The sequence below is a fragment of the Macrotis lagotis genome, chromosome 5 (assembly GCF_037893015.1).
Source record: "Macrotis lagotis isolate mMagLag1 chromosome 5, bilby.v1.9.chrom.fasta, whole genome shotgun sequence".
Taxonomy (NCBI): Eukaryota; Metazoa; Chordata; class Mammalia; order Peramelemorphia; family Peramelidae; genus Macrotis; species Macrotis lagotis.
In genome coordinates this window covers 245,581,638-245,594,043 of record NC_133662.1, presented here as the reverse complement: position 1 = coordinate 245,594,043, position 12,406 = coordinate 245,581,638, and the positions used below count along the sequence as shown (strand labels likewise).

The following is a 12,406-nucleotide window of genomic DNA, read 5'->3' as shown; positions in this document are numbered from 1 at the left end:
GATCAGAGAGAGAGATAGCAAAGATGGGATTTGAATCCAGGTCCTCAAACAGGACAGTTTTCTTTGGGTTAGACTAATCTTCCAACTAGATCTAGGATCCTATGAACACTTATGTAGGTGCTATTTTTATTCCCTTCTTACAGATAAGGAAATGGAAGCCCTGAGTCTTTGGGGTTGCCCCAAAGTCACATTGAGATTTGAACTCATTCCAAATCTGGACTCTTCTCACTCCCATCAGAACATTACATTCTGATTGTACCCAACAAACACAAAAGGTCACCAGAGCACAGATTTACATCTGAAAGGAGTCTGAGAGTTCATCTTAGGTCCCATAGATAGGGAGTTTCAGAGGTAGGATTTGAACCCAGGTTCTTTCCATTTCATTCCTTGCCTCCACCCACTCACAAGCTGCTTTCCTGTTCTACCATCCTCCCCTGCTGGAGCTCTTCCTTCCTATTTAGATTCTCAGTGTGTGGTCACCACTTTCCAGAGGGTCTTCCCTTTCACTGATTTCTCCTGTATCAGAGATCAATTTTCACTCCCTTCTCAGAAGTGCCCACTGAATCTCCTATGCCTGGGGACCATCATACAATGGGCCATGGCCGTGAGACTGGACTCTGTTGTGACCTTGGCAGCAAATGCTCACTTTATTGATGTAAGTTCCTAACAGATGGTGCTTAATAAATGCTCACTCTATCTATTGATGTCAGATCCCAACCTATGTGGTATTTAATAAAAGCTCACTCTCAATGTAAGAGCCTAACTTTTGTGGTTCTTAATAAACGTTCCCTCTATTTATTGATGTCAGATCCTAACCCACATGGCATTTAATCAATGCTCATTTTTATCTGTTGATGTAAGATTCTTACCTATCATACTTGGAAGACACCTATCAGAAAATGAGAAAACATGATTTGTTCTATTTTAGAATAACTTTTAAAGAAGTACCCAAAGTCCAAGGGTCCTTTTCATCAGCCCTGTGTCTGGAACCTTCTATATAGGCTGTCTCCCCCACCAGAATGAGTTCCGGAGAGCAAGAATGTCTTCTTCTATTTTTAACTCTAATATTTTGCACATAATAAACTCTTAATAAATGCTTTATTCATTCATTTATTATTAAAAACAGCGAGCTGGAGTGGAAGCAACTTTTAGTATGGAGCTTAGGGAAGGAGAAGAGAGAAAGAGTCAAATGTTGGCTGCTCAACACAGGAAATAACCAAAAGATATAACACAGTCTTATATCACAGGTTACAGCCTAAATTACTGGCTGGATTCAGAGAATTTTTGGTTGAAAATCTGACCCAATTGGTATAGCATCTTCATCTAGCCTGTGAGTGAATGCCTCAAGAAGCAAGGAGCTCACTACCTGTCCCAAAACAGGCCTTTTCACAGTCAGTCAGGAAATTTTTGCTTATAGGGAAGGGGAACTCACTACCTTATTCAAACTAAAAACCACATTTGGACAGTTCTACTATTTGGATGTTTTTCTTTTAGAAAATTTAGATCCTCTTCCCTGTGATCTCTGGCACAAAACAGAGTCAGTCTATTTCTTCCTTCCACATATGTCCCTTTAAATAAATAAACCACTATCAAATCTCCTCAACAAGGTTAACATTTCTAATTGTATATGGTGTGGTTTTCCCATCTTCCCACTCATTGCCTTACCATCCTCCTCTTGATAATACTGTCCATTTCCTCTATAAATTTCTAATGCTCCCAATGGCATCCAATGCTCCATATATGGAGAGTCAGCCACAGGAGCTAGGAAGACAGGGGTTCAAATCTCTTTGTGGATCTACACTGGCTATGGTCTCTCAGTCACCTATGAATAAAGAGACCTATGAAGGAGGTGACACTCTAAATGAAAGAGGTAACTTTCTCATCTAGGAGTTCTCTGGGGTGAAATCGCAGGTCTTACCCTCTTTCCAGCCCTCAACCTCAAAAAGACTTTCATTAACTTGTTTAAGAGCCATGTCTGAGCTTTACTGCTGTCCTCTAAAAGGCCAAGGTCCTTGTCACAACAACTGGTATCTTACTGGGTCTCCCATCTATAAAACCAGGTGCCTGGCTTCTCCTTAATCCCTGTTAAATTGCATTTACCCAATTAGGCCCTTTGCTTCAGCCAACTGAGATCTTTATGGAATCCCCTTTCTTAATGGCCAACACATCAGCTCTCCCTCCCAGCTCTGTGCCATCCCCAAATTTGATAAAAGCACATTATCTAGGCCTCCATCCAAGTAATCCAGAAAAATGCCAAACTAAACAGTGCCAAGGACAAAGTTCTGCTCTGCTCCACTTCAGGGAGCCCTCTAAAGGGAATATTAAAATTCAATAATCAGCACAACTTGGGGCAAACTATCCCACCCATCTAATGACACTATAACTTGTGTCATTGGAACAAGGGATCAAGGGCTCAAAGGGACATCACACATGATCTGGCCCCAACTCCTCAATTTATCGATAAGGAAACTGAGATATAAATTAAATGAAATGACTTGCCTAGGGTCACACAGACCATAAGAGCATTAGAAGCAAGTTCTGAAGCCAAGTTTTCTGAATCCAGAGCTCTCCCTTCTGTGAATTCCCAAGGATATCGAGTGACACTTTCACAAACATCTTGTTGAAAAGTCTATGGTATAACCTGGGTCTAATCCAATAATCAACCAAAAAAAAGACATGAAACTGCTGTGACATGACTTGTTCTTCAATAGTCCATACCAGCTCTGAGAGATTACTATTACCTTTTTTTCTAAGGGCTCACAAACCATCCCTTTACGCATGCTGGAATTTAACTGAGAACTGAAGTCAGACTCATTAGCCTGTGGTTTGAAAAATACACTTTCCTCTTTCTGGAGAAGTGGGCAAGGAATTTATTAGGAAAGAATTTGTAGGATTAAGCCTACCTGGGCTTTCCTTTCCACTGGTAAAACAAATAAACAAAAAACCTTGGTGTTTGATTCAATCTAATGTAGAAGAGGTTGATTAAGGAAAAAATGAAATTGCTTCTCCCCCCCCCCCGACTTAAAATGCAATAATAAACAAGGGCAAAAGCTTGGTCCCTTGAGAATACAAAGAAATACAGGAAATTTTGTATGAACTGATGCAAATAGAAGTAGGTAGAACCAGGGAAACAAAAGACACATGGATTGCAACAATGTAAATGCAAAGAACAACAAAAATGGAGCCCAAGGGGATGACCAAGCTGAGCACAGGAAGACAGGAGAAAATGTGCCTCCCTCCCTTCTTTGCCAAGGTGGGAGGCTATATGGGTAGCACACTACTACATACACTGACAAGAGTTGAGTAATGTGTTTATTCATTTTGTTGAACTGCTTTCCCCCTCCTCTCTTTTTAAATTATTTTTATTTTTTACAAGAAAAGACTTCCAGGAGAGGATAGGAAGAAGATACATTTGTTAATGAAGGCAATATGAAAACTGAAAATATCACTAAATTTTTTTTCAAATTCCATTTTAGTAGTAATAACAGAATCCTGAAGAGAATGACCTTGGAACATGGAGTTCATTGTTTTCAAAAGTCTTGGCTCTCATCCCTGTCCCACCCCGACCAATAGAAATGACTCCCTGAATGATGATGAAGCTGGAAGATAAAAATAATGGATGGCTTCTTTCCAAGTATGATCAAGGGATACTATGTTGTGATCTTTTTCAGGAAGGGAGGAAAGTTGGCACAGAAAGACATCTTTCCAGCTTGAGGGGAAAGGATGGACGCTTCAGGATGGAGTACAATTGATTATCAGTCTTCCTAACTGTTTCCGGTAATAATACTTTTAAGGATTACTGGCACAGATTTTTTTTTTATTCCCAGTCCCCAGCATGCTTTTGGGACCCTCTCTCTGCCCACTCTCTCTCCACTTGGAGATGTCAAACAAGTCTAAATGGGAATTTGAGTAACCATAATTCATAGCACAAATCTGCTAAACTAACAACAACAATTCCAAAATTATATTTTAAAAAAAACTATGAAAAGCACAGGAGGCTGTGAGATATCACAGAGAGGGCAGGTGTGGGTTCTAATCCCACTTCTGACACTTATGATCTGGAACTACTTCCTCTCTCGGGTAAGATATGTTCTGCCAGAGCAATGGTTTGAGACCACAAGAGGTTGATTTAAGTCTGGAGTGAGGAAAAAACCACCCAACAACCGGAACTATACAATAGTATAAGGCTGCCTTGCCAGACAGTGGATTATCAAGAGAAGGCTAAGACTTGGTGGTTTTTATAAACGGAATTCCTATTTGGGCACCAAACCAGTTAGATGACCTTGAAGAATGTGTGAATGGAATTTTCCTGCTCACTCAGGGTCACCACGATAAACCTGAGTCACTGTGACAGACCACAGAGGGTTAGAGAAGTAGAAGGTCCTGGGCCAGCCCCAACTCTGGCACACCCTGGCTGGGTGACCTTGCACAAATCACTTTAAATCACTTGCATAAATCACTTAAAGATCCTAAGTGGTAGAAGGATGTTGATCAAGGAAGCTCCCTTCTTCCCTGGAACTCAACATCAATGAAAGCAGAGGTTCAATGTAAAAAAGGGAAATGAAATGAATAATATGAAAAATGAAACCTGTGTAATTAAATGCCCAAGTTTCAATACAGGGAAGATTTAAAAAATATCCTTCCTTTAAAGCATTATTATATGCTTCATTCATCATATAACATATATATATATATTATTAAACAACTTAATTAAACAGATTATTAAACAGCTATTTTTTTTCTTCTTTCTTTTAAATCTTGGTCAACAAAGGAAGTCTCAATGGATGGGAAAGGACTGAGTGATACATTTGGAAATTAATCAAGGGACCAAGGGATCGATCATAGGATCTCAATTTAGGATCTAGGAAGAGCCTCTGAGGCCATAAATCAGGTCCCCTACCAGGCCTAGGGATATCCATCAAGAGGCTTGCTCAGTCACCCAAGTGTCAAAGGCGGAATCTAAACACAACAATCTATGACAACGAAACCAAGCAAACAAAGAAAGTCTGACCCTTGTATGAATTGCCCAGCCGGCTGCCTGTAAAAGATCTAGCTGGGAGGGAAGAAATGCCAATCACCAGGATGATGATGGAAGTCGGGAGCTGAAGCCCAGGACCACATGAGCCTCCGATCTGGTCTAGTAGCTTGTTTCTACTTTGGCTGAGCAAGATACTCTGGAATAGATCACAGCGTGAAGATGCTCTTTACCTACAGTCATGGGGTCCCATGCTGTTGGGATCACACTGTCCAACCCCCTCATTTTACAGGGAGGAAACTAAGACTCAGGGAGGAGAAAGGGAAGTAGGGAAAGGGAAGGTTGAACCAGGCAATGAGATAAACACCTTACAAAAAACTGATCCTCGGGACTACCCTTTGAGGTAGCTGCTGTTGAAGTCCCCAGTTTGCAGTTGAGGAAACTGATCCAGACAGCAGTGAAGTGACTTGCCAACATTCACCTAAATAGTAAAGAGTCTGAACCTGGTTTTGAACTTGGGTCTTTTGGACTCCAGGTCCAGATTGTGCCACCTAGTTAAGATCATTAAAAATCTTATTCAGTTCAGGGAGAGACCCATGAGCCCACCCTTGTTTTTAACAGAAAAAGAAAACAAGGCTCAAAGTCATACAGGAATGCCAAGGGTAGGATTTAATCCAGGCTCTCTGACTTCAGAGCAAGCGGAATTCTTTCCACTATACCACCAAGTTCCTGGGTCAACAGCATCCTTCCAGTATAGCATTTCCAGAAGCCAATTTCTAATCAAAGACCCTGGAGGGGACAAATGTACACTCAAGAAGGGAAGGGGAAAAAAATAAACTAATTCTTCCTTTGTTACAGCTCCAAGGCCAATCATTGTCCCATAATCTAATCATTCCCTGCTCAGCCACAAGAGATTTTCAGGTATGAGCCAATTTTGCAAAATTCTGGCTCTCCCCCTCCATGCCATCTATGTCTCTTCAATCACTTGTGAGTCAGCTGCAAGTGACTTTTCCTTAATCAAACTCCAGAATGGGGATGGTGAGCTTTCGGCTTAAAGCTGGACTGCCTTCCAAACATTAATTTAATGAATTTTAAAAATAGCACCAACCTTTGGGGACCTCCTGGGCTGCTCAGAGGAGGAGGGACAGGCAAGGAGGATTTGCAAATTTTAAAGTTTTCTTTATATAGGTTTGCTACATATTTGGACCACCTTCAAGAATTAGTCCCCAATTGTCCTCTTGATTACACTCTCAGTGGGCACAGATAAGGAAACATAACTGAACTTTCTTCTGTTCCCTTACAGAGAAATCTTAAAATAATATCTAGTATTTATAGAGTGCTTTGTATTATCTTGTCTGCTCCTCATAATAACACCAGTGGATAGGTTTTATTATCATTATTATCTCCATTTTATAGATGAGGAAACTGAGGCAGACTGAATCAAGTAACCTGCTCAGGGTTACACTTGGGAAATAATACCCTTGTTACACCAGGATTAAGCCAAGGGAAATATTTAAATAGGAAAACCAAACATATCATAAGAGAGTTACGGGATCTGAGGCCACATTCAAACTCAGATCCTTACTGACATCAGGTTCAGCTGTCTGTAAGGAAGCTCACTCACTCAACTCACCCCTTTTTTGTGCCCTTTTCCTCAGTTCCTCCCCAGAGGGGAGCCTACATCCTCCAGTTTTTTTACACCATTAGCAAAATCCATTATCCAGAAAGTATCCAATAAACTCGGGAACCAATTTGTAAATGACTGATAACTCTTTAATGAGTTGCTTCTCCAGGGGTATTTAGTTTATTAAGAGACCAAACCTTTTAAGTAAAAGGAAGGAACTTCGAATTTTAGAGTTCAGAGTATCTCAGAACCTGATAAAAGGATGAAGGATGGGGCTGCTTGGTAGGTGGTTATCTTTTGTTTGATTGACTTAATGGAGTGGGGAGGAGATGGAACCTGTTATAGACCTGGTTTCTATGCTCAAAGGATCTGGATTCATATTCTGCCCAATTCTAAACAATTCTAAACAAAACAATAGTTGATCTGGAGTCTCACAATTGCTAAGGGTCTGAGGTGGGGCTGGAGACAGCTCTGGAGGTCAAAAATAGCAGATCCTATGGGGCTACTCTTGGGTCCTATAATTGTACTCCCCAAGGTAGATTCCAATGCTGTTCATAGACCTGTTTAAAGACAGACAAAACTTGAGGCACTTGGACACCCTATTGGCTGCCAAGCTCTTTGTAGAAGCCCCAAACTGGAAAGAAAATCAGTCAATAAACATTTATTAAGCCCCTACTACATGCCAATTAAAATGCCCATCAACTAGAGAAGAAGGGAATATTGTTGTTGCAACACTCCAGTAGATTAATGATCTTTTCAGTGGAAGGTCTTCTCAGTTCAAACTCTGGTCTCTCCAGCAATGTAGATAGATGGCTTCTTAGCAGGTAAACCCCTCCCCCAGTTGTGTGCAAACTTACATCCATGTCTTCTTATGTTTTTTCACATGGATGACTTATTATTATTATGCAATATACAAAAAAAAAGAAAATGAGGAATTTTAAGGACAAGGTGGCACCACACATCTGTGTAACTTGCTTCATGAGTTCAAATCTGGTCTCAGACACTTTCTAGATGTATGACCCTGCGCAAGTCACTGAACCCTGCTTGCCATAGTTTCCTCATCTGTCAAATGAACTGGAGGGTGAAATGGCAAACCATTCCAGTATCTCTGTCAAGAAAACTCCAAATGGGGTCACAAAGAATCACAATTGAACAAAAAAAGGACATGGAATGACTTGTATGGGCCTAGTTATGCCAATTAGACAGGATTATAAATGAAACAAATTCTATTGCAATATGTCAATGGTTTTCTTCAAGAATGAACAATAAGTGGCAGCTAAGTGCCACTAAGTGGTGCAGTGGATAGAGCACTGGTCCTGGAGTCAGGAGGACCTAAGTTCAAGTCCGACCTCAGATATTTAATAATTGCCTAGCTGTGTGACCTTGGGCAAGTCACTTAACTCCATTGCCTTGCAAAAAAAAGAAAAAGAACAACAAACGATAAGTAATATCAACACATTTTTAAAAGCAGCTTCAGGGATCAGGCTAAGAACTAGATCTATGATTGGCCTCCTTTGTGCCTCAGTTTCCCCATTTATAAAATGAGTCGGGTTGACCAGATGACTTCTAAGGTCTCTCCTGGGCCTAGTGCTGATCCTTAGCTCTTTAAAAATATTGTAATCTGCTAACACACAAACTTCTAAATAGTCACTGTTTTTTTTTCACACTTCCTACCAGCTTCACCTGGAAGAGTCTTCATGACCAGTAACTACTTGTTTCAAAGAGCTATTTTGGGGCCAATTATCACATTACCCTGGTGTCTTAAGACTGAAGACACCTCTGGGAACCCAGAAGGAGCCTTCTCTCTTTCCAGCTCCAAGGGTTCTTGTCTAACTCAGGTTTTCCTAGAATATTGGCCTGCTTTCCCCTTTGCCCCCTTATCACAGACTATATATTAAGATGACTTTTTGTTACACTTTTATGTGTCCTGGTTTATCTTCCCTCAATATAATGTGAGCCCCTTTCAAGGCAAGGACTGATATGGTTGATCTTTAAATCCTCAATACCTGGAATATCAATCAATACAGTTTTTATTAAGTTGCTTCTCCTATGGATCAGGCCCTGGGGATCAAAAGGCAAAAACAAAAGTTTCTGTCCTAAAAAATTGATGAAATTTTTCTATTTAAGAAAGACATACAAGGTACATGTAAGGTAATATTGGGGTAGTGGATGCTGAAGGTGGGCAGGAGAGGGCTCGGGGAGAAGTTGGGCCTTGAGCAGAGTTTTGAAAGGACTAAGAGATTCTAAGAGGGGTTTGGTAAGGGCAAGGAACATACTAGGTAGAGGAGGGGGGCTAGGATGGTTGGATTGTAGACTGCATAAGGTACCTGCTAAATAGAAAGGGACTGAATAAATCTGACTGATTGAGAAAGAGATTGGAGCCAGATTGTGGAGTGCTTTAAATGAGAAACAGAGGGGCTGGATTTTATCCTAGAAACAATTGGGAGCTTACTGAATAAGAGGTCAGTCCTGGGGGGTAAGAATATCATTTTGGCAGTTGACTGGAGGATGGACCAAAGAGAGAACAATACCAGACAGGAAGACCAGTTATTTGAAACCAGGGTATCTTGACTCCAGTTACCATATCCATGCTTTCACTCTCCTTAGGGAGAGAACTTAATTTTCATATAGACTAAGACTGATCTTACAGCAGAGTAAGAGGCAGAACAGAAAAGAGAGAAACCAGGGAAAAGGGAGAAAAGTTAGAAGTCTGCTTCAGTAGGAAGGAAGGGCATAAGCATGTACTAAGTGCCTACTATTTTCCAAGCACATTTATAAATAGTAATTCATTTGATGCTTACAATGACCTTGGAACGCAGTGTGGTTCAGTCCTGTCTGACTCTTCATGATCCCACATGGGAATTTTTTTTGGCAAAGATACTGGAGTGGTTTGCCATTTCCTTTTCCAGTTCATTTAACATATGAGGAAACTGAGGCAAACGGGGTCAAGTGACTTCCCCAGGGTCACTGAGCTAATAAGTATCTAAGGATGGATTCAAATTCAGGTCTTCCTGACTCCACACCCAGCATTCTATCCACAGTGCCACCTAGCTACCCTTACCCTGGGAGGTGTGTACTACTAATAACCTCATTTTACAAGTGGAGAAACAGATACAAAGCAGTGAAATGACATTTTTAGGATCAGACAGCTAGTAAATGTTCTGATCCTAGGGTCACTGCTCTATCCACCCAACTGCTCAGGCCAGGTTCTTGACACTGGGGAAAGGGCAGTGGCTTTGGAGTCAGTCATTAGGTTCAAATTCCAACTTTGTAATAGAAATTATATATAATGAATTTAGATCTAAAGGACCTAGATACAAATTCTGCCTCCAACATTTGTTACCTGTGTGACCTTGGTCTGGACTAGGGTACTGGATTATGTGGTCTTTGGAGTTCCTTCTGGCTCTAAATCTATGAAATTAAAATACTATGTGAAACAATATCCACCAGACTATTCACCACTGAGGAAAGGGGGATGGGAAAGGAAGTGGAAGAAAAATATTTAAGTTTAAAATAGGCATATGCGTGTGCATGAATGTTGAAGAGCTTTCATAAGATGTAATTGAAAAATAAAATAAAATATCAAAAAGATAGTATATAAGAGCAAGAAATAGAAAAGGAGGGGAAAAGATTCATGGATTATCAGGCATATTGACCCAATAGGACTTGGTTTGATTAAGAGAAGAGATAGAGAGGGAGAGGTCAACAAAGATCACTCAAATATGTTAGGAAAGGGTGAATGGGATCTCTTCCATTTTCTAGACTTTGGGCTTAAAATTCTGTGAGATGCTTGGGCAAATAGAATGGTTCTTAATTAGTGTCTGAGTTAAAAACAAGACTGAAAAATGGCATTGTGACTGACTCCTGTGTACAAGCACTTGGAGACGCCCAGAGCACCAGCTAAAGTGTCTTTATAAATGTGAGGCAATCCCTTTTTGAGACAAACACTGAAGCCGTCCAAAATAAGAATCATCTTAGAAAATGAAAAAAATTAATCCTAGAGAAGGAGGAGAGGAAACTGTCGTCCGCTGGTTCCATGGGGAAAGGTCAGCAAGGAGTATTGATGGAATTCCAAGAAAATATGACCTCGGTTATTATTTTTTTCCATATAAATTGCCACTGTGAATCATTAGCCTGGTTGGCCTATTCCCCGTGCTCTCTTTAAGAGAGGTCGGTTCCATTGAGCTGTTTGGCAGAAGGATGATTCTGACACATTCCCAAATCCAGCTCAAAGACTTTCCTTGTCAAATGGAACATGGGAGAGGCAGGAACTTGGGTGACACTCAATGAGAAATGGAATTGAGGAAAGAAAAGTTGGAGGGAAGAAAGGAAAGAAGAGGGAAGGTTAGCAAGACCCAACCTCTACTTGATCCTACAGTACATCTCCAGGGTCAAGATTCTCCAATATGTCGGACAGAATGTAAATCTTCATGGAATCACAGACTATGGGTTGAAAGAAGGGATCTTGGCAGCTATTCATTCTAAATCATAGAAGAAATGGGACCTCCTTGAAACATACCTTCAAAACATCCAACTCCTCTCCACCCACACATGTCAGATCTGGCCCTGAATGTCAAGAGACATTCTTGGAGAAGTCTCTTGACTTATCTGTGCTCTTGTAAACTCTCTAGGACCATGGTTGCAGATAAGGTGCTGACCTGCATCAGTGCAGGGTGTTCCTCACTGGGATTTGGTTTCCCTCCCTTAAGTTTCTCTCCACATCAATCCATTCTCAGACATTGTTCCCAAAGTGATTTTCCTTAATCACAGGTCTAATCTGTTCAACTTTCAGTCTCTAGGAGGAAATACAAACTCTTCTATTTGTAAAGCCTTTCACCACCAGAGCCCCAGCCTCATTGGACATTACACACTCTCTTGCCCTTTGAGAGTCACTCAAACTGACCCTCCATCTGTTCCTCAGGTGCAAGAGCTCATCTCCCATCTCTGTGGGACTGCTTTGTCAGGGTTCCCTTCCATACCTCAAGTCTCAGAGAACTCTCTTCTGCCTTAAGCCTTTATTAATCCCCAGACTGTTAGTGCCATCTATCCAAAACTTCTTTGCATGTATTTATTGACTTTAAACTTGAATATATTTTTATTTCTCCTTGTGGTCTCCCCCATCAGATTGTAAGTTCATTTCTGTCATCTGACACATGGTAGGTGCATAATTAATGTTACTTGGTTGACTGATATCCAACAATGACCCAGCCTCTGCTTGAAGACTACCAATGACACAATACCCATCACCTCTCAAGGGAGCACATTCCACTTTGGGACAGTAGGAAACAATCCCTTGAGAGTAGAAATTGCTTCAAACCCTTGATAGATACTTGCTGATTGATGACTACAGTAGTCCTTCCCATTCCCTCCTTTCTAACACCCCTATCCTAAAGGAAGAAAAAGCAATAAACTCAACAGAGTAAACCCAAGTGTTTGAACTGTCACCTCCTAAAGGACTGCAGCCATGTTAGTTCAAAATGCTTTATTGCTTTCCAATCACAGGAGGAAGGGGAGGGAAAAGAAGACAAATTAGAGTAAGATATTGATGGAGAAAAAGCAAGCTCTGGTCCATGACCAAACAAAATGACTAAGAGAAGCTATGGTAGGAGGTAATTCAAAAATCATAATCTGATGGAGTCTTTAACTCACACCTCAAGATCCTACTCTGGGAGGAGGAATGGAATGAGGCCAACCCTGTGATCAAAAGGGCATGGGTACTCCAGTTGAGATTACCTCTACCAATACAAATATTTACCTGACCCAGGTCCAGTGCTCTATCAACTGTACTATAGTCATCAATGTTGCTG

At 40.9% G+C, this 12,406-nt stretch overlaps 1 protein-coding gene and 1 long non-coding RNA gene across 18 annotated transcripts in view; both read right to left on the bottom strand.

The window, feature by feature from the left end:
• Window positions 1–12,406, bottom strand: part of SPECC1 (sperm antigen with calponin homology and coiled-coil domains 1) — a 413,523-nt gene that overhangs the window by 264,265 nt on the left and 136,852 nt on the right. The window lies entirely within an intron of this gene.
• The window catches only part of LOC141488850 (uncharacterized), a 54,460-nt gene that overhangs the window by 26,711 nt on the left and 15,343 nt on the right, over window positions 1–12,406 (bottom strand). The window contains exon 3 of the long non-coding RNA XR_012468821.1: window positions 1–12,406. This exon is cut by the window's left edge and continues 26,711 nt beyond it. This is a non-coding gene — a long non-coding RNA (uncharacterized LOC141488850).